The 15,209-nt window shown below is 34.3% G+C and overlaps 1 protein-coding gene across 16 annotated transcripts in view; it reads right to left on the minus strand.

Moving 5' to 3' along the window:
- map2 (microtubule-associated protein 2) overlaps window positions 1–11,835 on the minus strand; it is a 130,312-nt gene extending 118,477 nt beyond the window's left edge. For all 16 annotated transcript variants that reach the window (XM_089133092.1, XM_089133101.1, XM_089133099.1 and 13 more), the window contains exon 1: window positions 11,750–11,835. The gene's annotated coding sequence lies outside the window, so the exon portion shown is untranslated. The remainder of the gene's footprint in view (window positions 1–11,749) is intronic.
- Window positions 11,836–15,209: the final 3,374 nt, after the last annotated feature.

Consider the following 15,209-nt stretch of genomic DNA (forward strand, 5'->3'; position numbering starts at 1 on the left):
TATATGCTCAACCACAAAAACAGTAAGACACCATATAGACCATTTCACAAGATGTAAACAACACTGGTCCAGAAACACTTCCTGTTTAAGTTTGTCACTGTTTTCTTTATTTCACATGTAAAGAAAACATCTTAAAGATGTTTGTTTAACTTTTTGATTCAGTTTTAAATGTTCTGTTTATCCCAGCTTTTATGTAGTGTTAAAAAACTGAAACAGGAAGTGCTTCTGGACCAGTGTTGTTTACATCTTGTGAAATGGTCTATAGTTACAGTATTATGCTGGCAACCACAGCTGCCATTAGTTTACCGTTTTTTACTGTGAAATGAGCTCTGATGAGGGCAGTGATGATGTTATAAAACATCTGCTTAAACTGAACCCTTCCAAGCTCCAAAAGATACCAAAATATGCTTCTGTAGAGTATAATTGTACTCTAATATCAGGAGAGTTTTGCACAGTGCCGGCGATGATTGCAATGCCCCCCCAAATGTATTTTATGCCCCCCCCCCGAATTGAATTATGATATAATTTACAAAATAATATCAGTTTAATTTAATTCACATTTCAGTGAGAAATAGTACAAATATGTCTACAAACGGCTCATTAGCTGAAAATACAATAAAGCCAACTTAAAAAAAACCTCAGTGTGACGCTGTGAGGAAACCCCCCTGCCGCCCCCCCAATCACGCACGTTAATACTTGAATGACATGATTTTAAGTTGGCGCGACTGCGCGAGCTTCCTGCATTCAAAACAAAGCAAACAGATGAAAACTCTCCAAAAATGGACATTAGAAAATGGTTGAATACCACAGTTTCTCCTTACACATCGATTACCCCATACAGCAAGACAACAACAGCCCGGCTTTGGTATTTGGTGCTTCTACCGTGCAGTGTTGTAGTCGAGACCGAGACCAAAGACAGTCGAGTCCGAGTCGTTAGTGTATTTATCTAACTGGCATCATGTACTGTACATGTTCACTATGTGTTGTCACGTGATGAAACTAATAGTTTAGTTGGCCTATTTTTTGCGCTGCCCATTGTCCTGAAATGTCACATGTGTTTAAGCCTATATTTTCTTGTAAATGGAAATTGTAGAATAATATCTGTGTATGTTGTGGGTGTTTTTTATTTGTTAAAGGTGTTAAAGGTTTTATTTGATAAAGGTAACTACATGATGCTTTTTTAATAGTAGGCTACGAATGTAAATGCTTATGTTAGAACAAAGCAGAATAAAGATGAGTAACTTAGTTTTTTTTTTCTCACTTCTGCCATTGATATAGCATATAAACGACTATTCTGTCAGTGAGAGACTATGTGCATGTTCGTTAGCTTTGCTATTATAAAGCTGTTGTCAGAGTCGGTCTTGCAATTTTTTTTTTTGTATAGGCCTATAACCCTTAATCAAATTTCTTAAGAGTCGCTCGTCTTGCAACAATGTGTAATGTTTTATGTGTTTATTGTGTGGGTTGCATTACTTCATGGTAATAGCTAACAGAAAGGGCAGTAGCAATAATAAATATAGGATATCTGATATCCGAAAAAAAAAGTCCCTATACCTACAGTACCTAGTGCCCACCCATTGAAAATAAATGCCCCCCTGCTAAAAGCGGTCTGAAGCCGGCTCTGGTTTTGCATTATCGCGACAGGGAGGATCCATCCATGGTAGATGCATATTTTTTTCCAGGATTCATTGATAAATAGAAGGGAAATCTTTTGTAACATTATAAATGTCTTTATTGTCACTCTTGATTAATTGAATGCATCCTTGCCGAATTAAATTATTACTTATTTTAAAAAAACAAAAAATCTTTCTGACCCCAAACTTTTGAAAAGCACTTTAGATCTACAGTATGTTGGTTGCTCGAGTATGTAGGTTTGCTAGAGTAACGAGTGCACATTAAAGATTGCATTTCTTGGCCAAGTAGTCGCTTCTGCGTTTGTGTCCTTGCATTTACTGTAGTATGTTTCTGGATTTGGCATCGACTGGAGTGACTGCTCTGTTGGAGGCCTTGCATGTAAGCTCCTTCCCTTTGAGGCTGAGCTACAGCAGCCAGATAAAGCTGTCTGGAGTCCAGACACTGACAGGCTTAGCTTCTGCCTCACCCTGCTCCTCTGCTAGGACATACTGCTCCATAAAACACCAGCATCAACTGCAAGAATCAGTTCAAAGAAGGGGGAGGAATATGGTCTTAACATTTTCTTAACATTTAGAAGAAATTGATACTTCTATTCGGCAAGTATGCATTTAAATTGACCAAATGTGACAGTAAAGGCCTTCTTATAACAAAACTTTCCTATTTTAAATTAATGCTAGTTCTTTTGAACTTTCTATTTATGAAACAATGGTTTCCACAAAAGATTAACCGTTTTCTACATTGATAATAGTAGGGAATGCTTCTTCAGCACCGAATTAGTATATTAGAATTATTTCTGAAGGATAATCACAGGAATAAATTACATTTTAAAATTGTTAATTGTTGTTAAATTGTAATTATATTTTACAGTATTACTGTTTTATCAGTATACTGCTGTTTGACAAAATTATTTGAAAATATTATTGGCAATTTTAAAGTTGGAAATACTTTGGCTTGCCAAAATTAAAGAAAAATTAACATTTATAGTAAAATAAAATAATAAATAAAAATAATTAGCGAGAAATAAATGCAAATCAATTAAGTAAATAAAATAAACTTTTTAATGTTAAATTAATACTAATATTCAATAAGACATGTCACGGAATAAAGAATTTGATGTGTTTAAAATGTGGAAAAGATGCGAATAGAAAAATGTGATCATTTGTAAAATCATTTTCATTTTCTTTGTTTGTTAAGATTACTTTCCTTGCTTAAATGTCAACCACCCAAGTCACTTTACTTGTTATTTAATTTATTCCGAAGGTGACTCCTGAATTCTATAGAAAAGTGTTTGCTGGAGTAGATCTTGCTCTGGGACACACAAACACGTAAGGCTTTGGCAGTGAAAGGGATCATTGAGGCCACAGTTATGCAGGGAGGGGAGGGGAGTCTGTTCATGGATTAGCTGTACATCACCTCGACAGTTACGTAAATCTGTGCCATAACAGTTCCATGCTGCCTGTACATAACAGACGGAAACATCCAGAGCTCCATCTCTTCAAAGAGCCTCATTCTGCCACTCCACAGCCTATAGCAAAGTCAATAAACACCATCACAAAGAACAACCCAAGGGTCAGCTCACTGAAACTTCAGAAACCAATATGAGTATCTCTCATCTTTCACCTGTAGTGATTAGGTCTGACAGACAGACAGACAGAGGTCTGTTAAGTCAGTAAATTGTGTTAAAGGCATGTAATATGTTCAAAGGAAACTGTGAAAAGTGCCACAGTGTATTTTATGAGATGTAATAGCAAATACTGTAGCCTATATAAAAGATATAAGAAAAAAGACAAACCAAATTTTAACCAGGAGCTAAGGTAAAATGTTTCATTACTGCACCACAATCCTCCCTCAAACTCATTATATTCTTATTTGGAACACACAAACAAATAATTTTAGGCAAATATTTAGGGCATAAATTAAAATATAATGAAAGTGGATAGGGACTTGGTCTGTCAAACTCCAAAATAACATAAAATGTAGCATAAAAGTATAAGTGATAGTGCCATATTCAAAACTCCTAAAAGCATAACATAGATTGATGTTCATTAAATAAGTAATATGAACAAATCTTTCTTTTGAATCAAAATGTTTTAATGAATCGGTTAATCCAATTCACAAGAACTGAGTAATTCATTTTTTAATCGTATTGATTTGATTCTTGAGTATCGGTATTAAAGGGATACTCCAATTTTTTTGGAAATAGGCTCATTTTACAACTCCCCCAGAGATAAACAGTTGAGTTTTACCGTTTTCGAATCCATTCAGCCGATTTTCGAAGATCGAAGAATTTAGAAGAATATCAGTAACCAGACAGTTTCTGGTCTCATTGACTTCCATAGTAGGAAAAAAATATATACTATGGACGTCAATGGGACCAGAAACTGTCTGGTTACTGATATTCTTCTAAATATCAGAAAATCGGCTGAATGGATTCAAAAACGGTAAAACTCAACTGTTTAACTCTGGGGGGGTGGTAAAATGGGCCTATTTCCAAAAAAAAGTGGAGTATCTCTTTAACTGGAGATTATCTGTGAAAGCTATTGTATATAAACCATTCTATTTACCATTGCTATGGTCTTATGGGCTTGAAAGAGCCAGTTTATTACATTCACTTACATTACATATATATATATATATATATATATATATATATATATATATATAAAAAAGTGGCCAGGATATTTTTCAAAAATTCCCCTTTTGCAAAAGAAAGAAAAATGAATGACAGAATGTCCCTGTGAGTGTATTGAAAATATCTTGAACCTGAACTTTAATCCATGAACACAGTGCCTATCATTCTATCATATTTTCACATTGATAAAACTGTAAATTGTGCACTTTAAAACGCATTCATGTTCACTGTCACACCAGCCAAGCTCCCATTCAGTTGCCCAACTCAATACATCATTGAACCATGTGAAACATGCACACACACACACATTCACAGACACACATTTATCTTTCAGGCAGATGAGCTTACAGAGAACATCTGCCTTTATTACTATAACACATTTATCATGCCCAGACTGAAACTATTTCTTTTTTTCAAAGAAATGCATGTTCTCCTTCAGAGGTCAAACGAATACTGTAAGATGGTTATAAACTGGACGTGAAAGACCATTATTTGTTAACGCTGCCCTGTAGCCCAGGGGAAATGATAGGATCAGATGGGGTGATGGTTCTCCTGCTGAAAACAGGCCTCCTCCACATCAGCAGGTTCAAGGTAGAGGAAGACGCCGGTCCTTTGTTCTGCCCCAAGCATAGTGGGGGAGGGTTATGGAGCAAGAAGAGCCCATGGGCAGCTCAGAGTCAAACAGATTAGACCACTAGACGGCTTAGGGCAATCCGTAATGACAAACAACTAACTTGAGACACTCCCAGCAAAGCAGACATGTTTCCATCCAGCACACAAGGTTATACAATAACATAACAACAACAATAAAAAGCAGAAGAAGAATTATTATTCATGCAAATATCAACACTATTTTTTATAAATCATGCTTTATTCATATAAGTAATATATTCTGCTCAGATAATAATTTAGGAATTACAGAAATAAATGCATTTAAATATAACTGTTAACTAAATATGTTCTATTAGTCAAGCAATTTGACCTGGTAAGGGTGCTGAATTGTTAAATAATAATATATTATTATTGCAAATTATGTTTTATTAATCTAAATACTGCTATTCAGATAATAATTCACAAATGAAAGTAACGATTTTAAACGATTCTAAATATATTTTTTATTAGTCAACCAATTTTGATAATACATATTATTTTTATTAGCTGAACATTAATACAAATAAATATCAAACAATTCAAAATCTATTCCTGGGCGATTCATAATGAAAAAATGCCAAACATGTCGGCTGATGTAACACTCGTTCTGCATTTGTGGAATGCACATTATCTAGTGTTAGATGCTTGCGGTAATTGGGTGTAGAGGCGACCTGCTTTTCGGGAGCCCACAGGGAGAACAGTGAGATCATTGTTTTGGGGTCCACCACAGCACTGCAGCTCACTTTCCAGAACAGTTCCCCAGTGAAAGCACGTTGCTACCCTCTGAACACATGTACACAGTCCAAATAAACTTCCTGCTCTCACACACTGACTGTACCTGTTGGAATTTCATGTAAATGAATCTGGTGGTACCAAAGGTCAAACCTGTCAAAGACACAATACCTTTGTTAAACCTGGGAAAGCCATGTCCTATACCAAATGGCAAAGAACACTGAATATATTTCCCTTCCTTCAGTTCAAACAGTACAGTAGGAAGAGCCTTGATTTTAATCTTATTTGCTGCAACCAATTAAGGCAAATTAACTTCAGTCCCCATGATTTCAGTCAATTTAAGCCATGCTAATGCAAGGTAAAACCCACATGCTGGTTTCTGCTGTCAGTGCAAAGCCAATACCACAACTTAACAAGTAGTGAATAGCCTACAGGAATACGCCAGCTACACACTCACTGACATTATTAAAACATCGGTTTTCAGTTGAATGAACTAGTTAGAATGAACTATAATCATCTGACATGATTTTTTTTTTGTTAATTTCTGCACGTGACGTCATTAACAATGGTCTTATATTGTTGAACCAACGCGACACAAACGATGGAGGTGTTAAAGAACATCTAACTTTCAATCCATTAATTAAGGTAATTTAATGGGTCACAAACTCTTAAGTCCTCATGAAATTCTAAATTTACTTTATTAGCAAACATTACTAGTCTTGTGGTAAACAATTAATATGTGCAAGTTAATCCAAAGGAGAAAAAAAAGTGTTGTCTTTTTAATCCCAGCTTTGACATCTTGGAAAGAAGATATACTTAACCACTCCACTCCAACCGTCAGACAATACTGAAGTAGTTGGTTGCAACTCCTGGTTTACACAGACTTTAAGGCTATAGCTATATCAAATAATAGAAATTTAATTATATAAAAAAAAAACTTAAAAGCAGTTCAAATGTTGACATCTTAATAAAATATGATTATATAGGCTACAGTTTATACTCTTTAGACCTATTTAGACCTATTAGGTCAACCCTGTTTTGTTTTCAGACAGTTATACAACTTATAACTTAATATAACTTTCAAAACAGTCTAGAACATGTTACTGACACTCGTCAACAGCAGCTGTCACAGTTGCTAGGCGACAAGAACAATCCTCTAGTGCGTCCCATTTTACAACGCTTTGGCAAAACCATAGTAGCCTTTGAAGGATGCAGCCTCTGAATTGGTACACAGCTTATTTAATAATAATAAGCTGTTTCTCGACATAAAATCTACTATCACCGTACACCAAACAGATTCCCCCGTATTCAACAGTAGCTTCGAAATGCACTCGGATGTCAGGACTTGAGCGATACATGTCCGCCTGACTCAGGGATTGTTTTAGACCCTACAGCCTCATTGATCCAGCGAGCATGAGGTGATGAGAAGGTGGCTGGGATTAATGCCTCGCCTCCCTACAATTTCATTAGAGATACGTTACGAATACGCCTGCGTCTTCAGAGCGTTTGCAGCCAAAGGAAATTAATGGCCGCATAACATCATACTATGCAAAGGCTGAGTCTCGCTTCTATAACACAGCTAGTGCTTTTCACATATTTCACTGACAAAAACGATTTGAAAGCAGAGTAGTGCTCCAATAAACATCCTTTTGGTGAAACCAGTGCACAACCACCACTCCACTGTGACAAGCTGTCATACAAAGGTGCTCTTCGAGTCTCTGGATAAGCAGAAAACGGCAAGACAAGGACAAAGACCATTCTCTTTAAAATGTTAATATAATCATAACACTCACTGAAGTAAGCGAAGCAATTGTTTGCACAGGGGTTGTAATAATGTAATTGGGATCCCTTTGTTCGCATGGTACATGAATCGTTTTGTATAAACAACGTACCTCCATAACCCCAACAGTACAGCCTCAAGGACGACTTCATCTACTCAAAACTAAAAAAAACGTGTTCCTTTAACTCGCGAGTCGCATCGATATAATTTAGCATTACCTTTACTATAATCAAATAAAAAAAATCAATAGTTGGGTGAAAAAATACTCTAAGTAGCACACCCAGGACTGTACACTCTCATCCAAACAAATGGCTTTAAAAGCAGCTAGAAAATCCTGAGGATAATCACACTTAATTATTAATTTTCCTGCAGGTTTATTAAAGCAAAAACCTGCTAATCGATGGTATTTGTTTTTGTTGATGGTGCCAGCCACAATTATATCATTTTTTTTAATAATCATGTTCAACAGCAGAATTCCAGGAGAAAAACAACATGCGTCTACAAAGAAATCTCCTCAAATCAGATAATCGAAACAAACAAATCCGAAAGAACTCTTTAGCGCCGCCCACTCCCATGAAGCACTGCGAATGACATAATCAAGTCAGTCTTCCTGCACTATCAAACTACTTGAATAATTGTATGTATTTTGCAATGAACCTAAAATGCATTGTTTCTTTACATAATCAAAATAAAAACAATTGATTCAAAGATGTTTGTCAATCGCAAAGCTTCATGGGATTGTAGTTCTTTCCCTCATTAAAGCCGATAAGTAAGTACACAGTCTTTGTCTTTTTGTCCATTGCGAAAAAATCACTCACTAAGTCACACATACTATATTCTACTGCATGTGTCATCCACAGAAATTCCTTTTAAAGAAAATAGAAAAATTATGAGGTAAATAAAACTTAATTTTAACAATTAAGGTACACTATGTAACTTTTGTCCATCTCACAGTTAAAAAACAACCTTGTTTTGGTTGTGTTTCAGCTCTGCATGACTGCGCTGATGAATATGGTTATCCTACTGATCATAAAACATTCACTACAAGGCTTGAGAGATATACTGTAACCAGTTTAGATGGAAAGGATCTGTAGACAAGTAGCTGAAGACATTACTGTAGTTATACCCATTAATAGACGGTACTTCCTTGAAAATAAATAAATAAATTACAACCAAAATGAAAGACACAAATCACAATATTTTACAATGGATTCTGTTAGAGAGCTACATATGCCAATTTATCTGTTCAATAAAATACCTTACTCACCTGTTAAGTAATAAAATGCCATCTCCCCCACGCTTTTAACATCTTTTAACAACAACATTCGCCGTCTCCTAAAAGCCAAGCCAATCTTGATTCCCGTTTTATTACAAGCTTTGTCGCATTATGTTTTTTCCAGCACTCTCCTCTGTTCTGCATCAACCTTTCTCGCTCGTTGTGACAACTAACCCTTTCCACTCCAACATGCGTCAAAGTAGCCGGAGCAACTTTTCTCTATTTACAGATGTGACCAGAATACTGTATGTAAATGTATTTGTACTATAATAGGTAAAAAGTAAATGTTTTTCAAATACATACATATATATATATATATATATATATATATATATATATATATATATATATACACTACCGGTCAAATATTTTACACATGTTAATATTTTATTCATGTTAAATTAAAATGAATATGCTTTATCTAATCAATAAAATTGTGGCAACAGATTACAAGCAATATTATTTATTAAACTGAACAAATTAGAATTGAGTAATAGTTCATCAAAATAATATTCTAATTAATTCTAATTTGTACAATTTAATTAATAATATTTCTTGTAATATGTTGCCACAATTTTATTGATTAGATAAAAAAAAATGTTTTCAGTGTAGATCAGTAAGATCTTTTATGTTTTGAAATGAAGTCTCTTCAGCTCACTCATAAAGGCTGCTTTATTTGATGAAAAAAATGACAAACAGTAATATTGTGAAATATTATGACAATTTAAAATGACTGTTTTCTATTTTAATATATTTTAAAATGTAATTTGAAAGCTGAATTTTCAACATCATTACTGTTGCTGATTACACATCAGTTTTCAGTGTCACATGATCCTTCAGAAATCAGTCTAATATGCTGATTTTCTGCTCAAAAAACATAAATTATTATTTTCAATCTTGAAAACAGTCGTGTACCATTTTTCCCCCCCAAAATTCTGATGAATAGAAAGTTCAAAAGAACAGCATTTATTTAAAATATAATCTTTTCTAACATTATAAATGTCTTTACTGTAACTTTTGATCAATTTAACTCATCCTTGATGAATAAAAGTATTTTCTAATTTCTTTCCCCCAAAAATAAAAAATAAATTCTTACTGACCCCAAACTTTTGAATGGTAGTGATTAATGTTATAAAATCTTTCCATTTCAGATCAATTCTGTTCTTTTGAAGTTTCTATTCATCAACATGGATAATAATCATAAATATTTCTTGAGCATCATATTATAATAATTACTGTAGGATCATGTGACACTGAAGACTGGAGTAAAGACTGTTTTAAATTGTAATAATATTTCACAATATTACTGTTTTTTTTTCTTTTTTTTTCAAATAATTGCAGCCTTGGTGAGCAGAAGAGACCTCTTTTAAAAACATAAAAAATCGTACCGATCTAAAAATTTTGACCGGTAGTATATATATATATGTTATGTAATATGTACTTAATATATTTAATATACAAGTAGTTCACTCAAAAATTATGTAATTAATTATCAAAATTTTTTACTTACCCTGACTTTATCTTGAATCAGGACAAAGTTATTTTGAATAAATGTTCCAAACTATATAGACAAATGTTGTTTGGTCAATTTGTTAAAATATCTCTGATTTTGACAAGAAGTTTTTATATTTCTTGTTGTTATATATTTATATAATTATAAAAATATAATTATATATTTCAAAATGTTTGTGCACCACAAAAGAAAGAAAGTCACAGAGGTTTAGAACGACACAAGGTTGAGCATGTGATGAAAACGATTACATTTTTTGGGTGAACTGTGTATATCGTTGGGTGGATCTCGTTTTTTTCCCCCCTATATCGTGGGAACCAACTAGTGTACCTATAATACAAATACTTAATAAGATGCTAACTAGCATCTTAATCATAAAAATGTGTATATGAAGCTTATGTTTAAGTGTATGTATAGAAAGAAACCATCATTAGCTCAGTATAAAGGCAACAGGAGTCAATGGAAAGTCCCCAGATACGCATGTGTGAATGCAGGAGTCCAACGTGTGTCTTCTTTTAAACATCTGTTGTATTTGATGAAGAGGGCAGTCTGCTAACAGATGGTCATAGCTCATGACCCGTGGTGCGGACACAAACACTTGCATGCCAATGGACGTTAAAAGATAAATGTAGGGACATATAGGCTAGGGACTGTGCAGATATATCAGTCATCCAGTGCAGGGCGCTGCATTAAACCTCACACCTCTCTTTTCATGAATAAGCGTGAGCCGGCAGACTGCCAATGCAGAAATGCACCATGTCTTATCAGAAACAGCATCATCATCATCACTGATGGAGTCTTTTATATAGTCTCAAGGCGATGGTTTACGAGACATGAACTCATTCTGATCTTTTCAGCATGACCTTTTCATGGTGTTTAAAGATGGGAAAACATACTGATCAAATGTATACCCATCTACCATATATCTACATTTCAGCAGGCCAGGGTCATATAAAAATCAGTACTGATCAAAAAGAAGAGGTGCAGAATAACTCAGAGGTGCTTATGGTTTCAGCACCATCTCTGCTGGACTGCAAAATCCCCTCTGCGACAAAACCAAATCATGTCATGAACCAGGTCTCCTCCTTTTCACATGTAGATAAGATTAGTTGTATAAATAATACACAACCTTAAAGACAAATCAGATCACTATGAAAGACAAAATTAAAATAAATGGATTTCAGCACAAAGAAGCGTTTTTAAACAGATACAAATGAAGAATTTAAGCACTCGTTTAAAAATCAAAGCAAAGTTATTCGCAGACATTCTCAAAAGTTCAGCATTGTATTTAATGGAAATAAAGAGTGTTATTCCATCAACCTGAAGCACAGTATCCGCAACATTGCAGTGAATGGAACAATGCGTCCTTTCTCAAGCAATAGATCTAACATCTTCAAAAGCCCGGATTAGAGGCATTGAAATAGCAGCGTGTCAGAGAACTTCAGAGAATATGCAGGTATAGATATGCTAATCATGCTGACCGTTTTAACTCGCTTTTATGGCTTTATGTAAAAATGAAATAAAGTGGTTTACCTGTTCGGCGTGTTGCGTCCGCTGTAGGCTTCCTCTCAGAGCGCTGTGTGAACGCCGGTGCTGATGACGAGCCGCCCACACTTCATCACGCCCACTGCCACTTAACCCCGCCCACTGATGAATAATTACCGTAAACCACAGTGTGAACGCGCCCAATTCAGTGGATTTTTAAAAGGAGTTATTCATTTTATTTAGCAAGGATGGATTAAATGTATCAAAAGTGACTGTAAAACATTTAAATTATTACAAAAAGTCTATTTCTAGTTTGAAAATATAATTTCAATTCATCCTTTAAGGTTTCCAAAAAAGCTGTTTCAACATTGGTGATAATAAGAAATGTTTCTTGAGCAGAAAATCAGCATTAGAATGATTTCTGAAGGATCATGGTTGGGAGTAATTGTGCTGAAAATTCAGCTTCGCCATCACAGAAATAAATTACATTTTACACTAGAATTGAAATTGTAAACAGTTATTTTACATAATAATATTTCACAATATTAGACATTCCACAGAAGAAGAAAAATCGGTAACACTTTGCTTGAAGGGGTGTGCATAAGACTGGCATGACACCTTCATAACCATGACATATGTCTTGAATATAAAGTAAGGTTTATGCATGTTGAAGTGTCTTTTGCTCAATAATGACATTTTGAATGCAAATATGACATTGTTTAAGATGTCTTTGTTATGATATCTTGACATAAACCATAACATCATAATCTGTCCGTGTCTTTGTCATGACAACAACATAAAATTAAGTTAAACTGTCATGTAGTTGGCTTTGACATTGGCTGTCATGAGGCATTATAACTGTGACATGAACATTTTTCGTGACCTCAACTACAGTGGTACTAATTGAATTTGTCGTTAAAAAGTTATAATGGCAGTTTAATGTAATGTTAACCAATAAAGCTAGGTGGTTTCTTAAGTTTGATAATTAATCTGCTATGACTATGTCATGTTTATGACAGGTTGTGTTGTCGTAGTAATGTCAAGTTGTCATGACAAAGACACTGACAGGTTATGATGTATTGGTTTATGTCAAGGTGTCATACAGACGTCTCAAACAATGTCATATTTTCATTAAAAATGTCATAACTGAGCAAATGTTAGTCTGTGTCATAGTCAAAAGGTGTCATGTTAGTCTTATTCACACCCCTTCAAGTAAAGTGTTACCGAAAAATGCATACAGTTTTGGAAAAAATTGTATTTATTTTTTTTTCAAACCTTTTAAGTAAATGTGTGACCTTAAATTGGACAAAGAAGTAAACCTCTGGGTTTAGAAGCATGTAACACAGTGTTTCTTTGAATCAAGCAACAGAATCTCATACTCACTCTAACCACATTCATCTCAGGGCGGTAATTATGAATGATCCCCAAGAGACCAGTTAAAACAACTGACATGTTTATACCAATGTATGTTTCAGTTGATAGTCACAATGGGTTTTCTTTTCCAACTCGGTAAACAAACACCACCCTTCAAACCTCAGATGCTTGCCAGTGTTCCAAAGCTAAATTAAAAAGATATGGCTTGAGTCACGTTGTCATAGAGACAAAAATGTAGTGGAGACAAAGTGAGAGAGACACTCTTAAATTAGAAAAGCTGAATGAAGGCCCAGTACACACTTAAGAGCACTTGTCACTATGGAGACGGCCGTTCCAAGGGGTGAGATTTGGGCGTGCATTTGCACTTGATTCAGGAGAGCTAGTGTATCATGTCTGTCATGATGTCTCTCACAGTAGTTAGGGGGTCGCTTTTAAAAGAACCTTCAAACACTACTGCCCACAGAACGTGACAAAATGCATATCTTTTAGACGCAAAATTGTTTATCTTTTATCAAATATTTTACATTTTCATAATATCCAATTCAGTTCAATTCAATCCAATCAGGCACCCCTTAAAGACTATTTAAAATCACAACATGATTTGTGTTAAAAAAGAAATTAATAATCTAAATGCCACAATTTAATAATCTAAGATGCCGCAATTAGCCAGGCGAATAAGTTATTATAGCAACTTATATATAAGTATACTAAAATATATTTATATACTGTAGAGCAATATATAAATAAAAAATAATATATATATATATATATATATATATATATTATTTAAATAAAATACTTCTATTTGTAATTATTTTATACTATTTTTGAATTATATATATATATATTTTATTTTTTATTTTATATATTTTATTTTTGAATTATATTACATTTTATATTATTTTTGAACCTTTTTAAAAAAGGTTTATCAAATATAAATCAGGTAACAAAGATCATAGACATAATACAATAAGCTACACTAAATATAATTTATGAATGAGTGCACATGTTTGTTAAATAATTAAATATATATACAGAAAGAAATGCCTTTGTAATCATATTGCATATTTATTAAATATACATAAAAATTATTTAAACTTAAATAATGAAAGTCCTGTCTAAAATAAAAAAAAGAGAACATTGTCTCATTAAAGGTGGCATATGTAATAATTGAGGTAACAATATACGAAAAATGAGCTACACGCATCAAAAGAATGAGAAGAAATAAGTGCAAAGATGTCATTAAAAAACTGACAAGTTATAGTGCTGCCGAGATATTAACCTGAATTAGCATGCTAAATTACTAGCCCCGGCCCGGCAGGTATCGTAATACCAGTTCCGGCCATGGGAGGCGGTATGCGGACGGGCAACGTTAGCACCAGCCAAACTGCAATAGACGAGTGAGTCGCGCTTTGCAACCTTGCCAGATCTTGTTGATGCTCAAACAGCAACATTTCACACTAACTAAAGTTGAAAAAGTGAGAAAGCATTAAAGGACGTCACCTCTCTAAAAGTGGATCAGCGCACTGACTGCACTAAAGTCCTTGTAAAACTCCCCCTGCTGGCAGAAGTAAATCACTGATCCTCTCTCACTGGAGCTATAAATAATGATCTCCTTTCTCAGAGTTCACAACAAAAGAGTCTTATCGAGCTTTCAGAACAGCACAGATCAATACTGTGGCAATGTATCACACAGACTATATTCACCTATTCTGCAGAAGAAGAAAAAACAGTGTTCTGATAGTAGCCTAGTAGGGAGACGGAGATTTCAGATGCTCTGTTCCAAAGCCTAGTGAACAGTCTACCGGCATTTTAAGCCAACAGAGGCTTTTCCAAAAAAATCAAGTGTTGCCTAAATGTAAGATATCCAATGTGTGGTGTAGTAGAGAATCCAAAAAAAATGCATTGTACCAAGTATAGAGATGAAATAAAGATTTAGGAGGCTAGAAAGATTTAGAATATTTCATTAATAACTGAAGAACTATTGCTAGAATAATTAAAATTGAAAAAAAATCTAATCATTATTTTTAGGATGCTGTCTAAAAAGAGCCTGCAAGAGTTGTGTTCAGACTTTTAAGAAGTGAACCTCATTAAGAAGAAAAGCAAATGAGATAATATCTCATGCAGGCTCAGA

Source organism: Pimephales promelas, chromosome 7, assembly GCF_988280905.1.
Source record: "Pimephales promelas chromosome 7, fPimPro1.hap1.1, whole genome shotgun sequence".
In the NCBI taxonomy this organism is placed as follows: domain Eukaryota; kingdom Metazoa; phylum Chordata; class Actinopteri; order Cypriniformes; family Leuciscidae; genus Pimephales; species Pimephales promelas.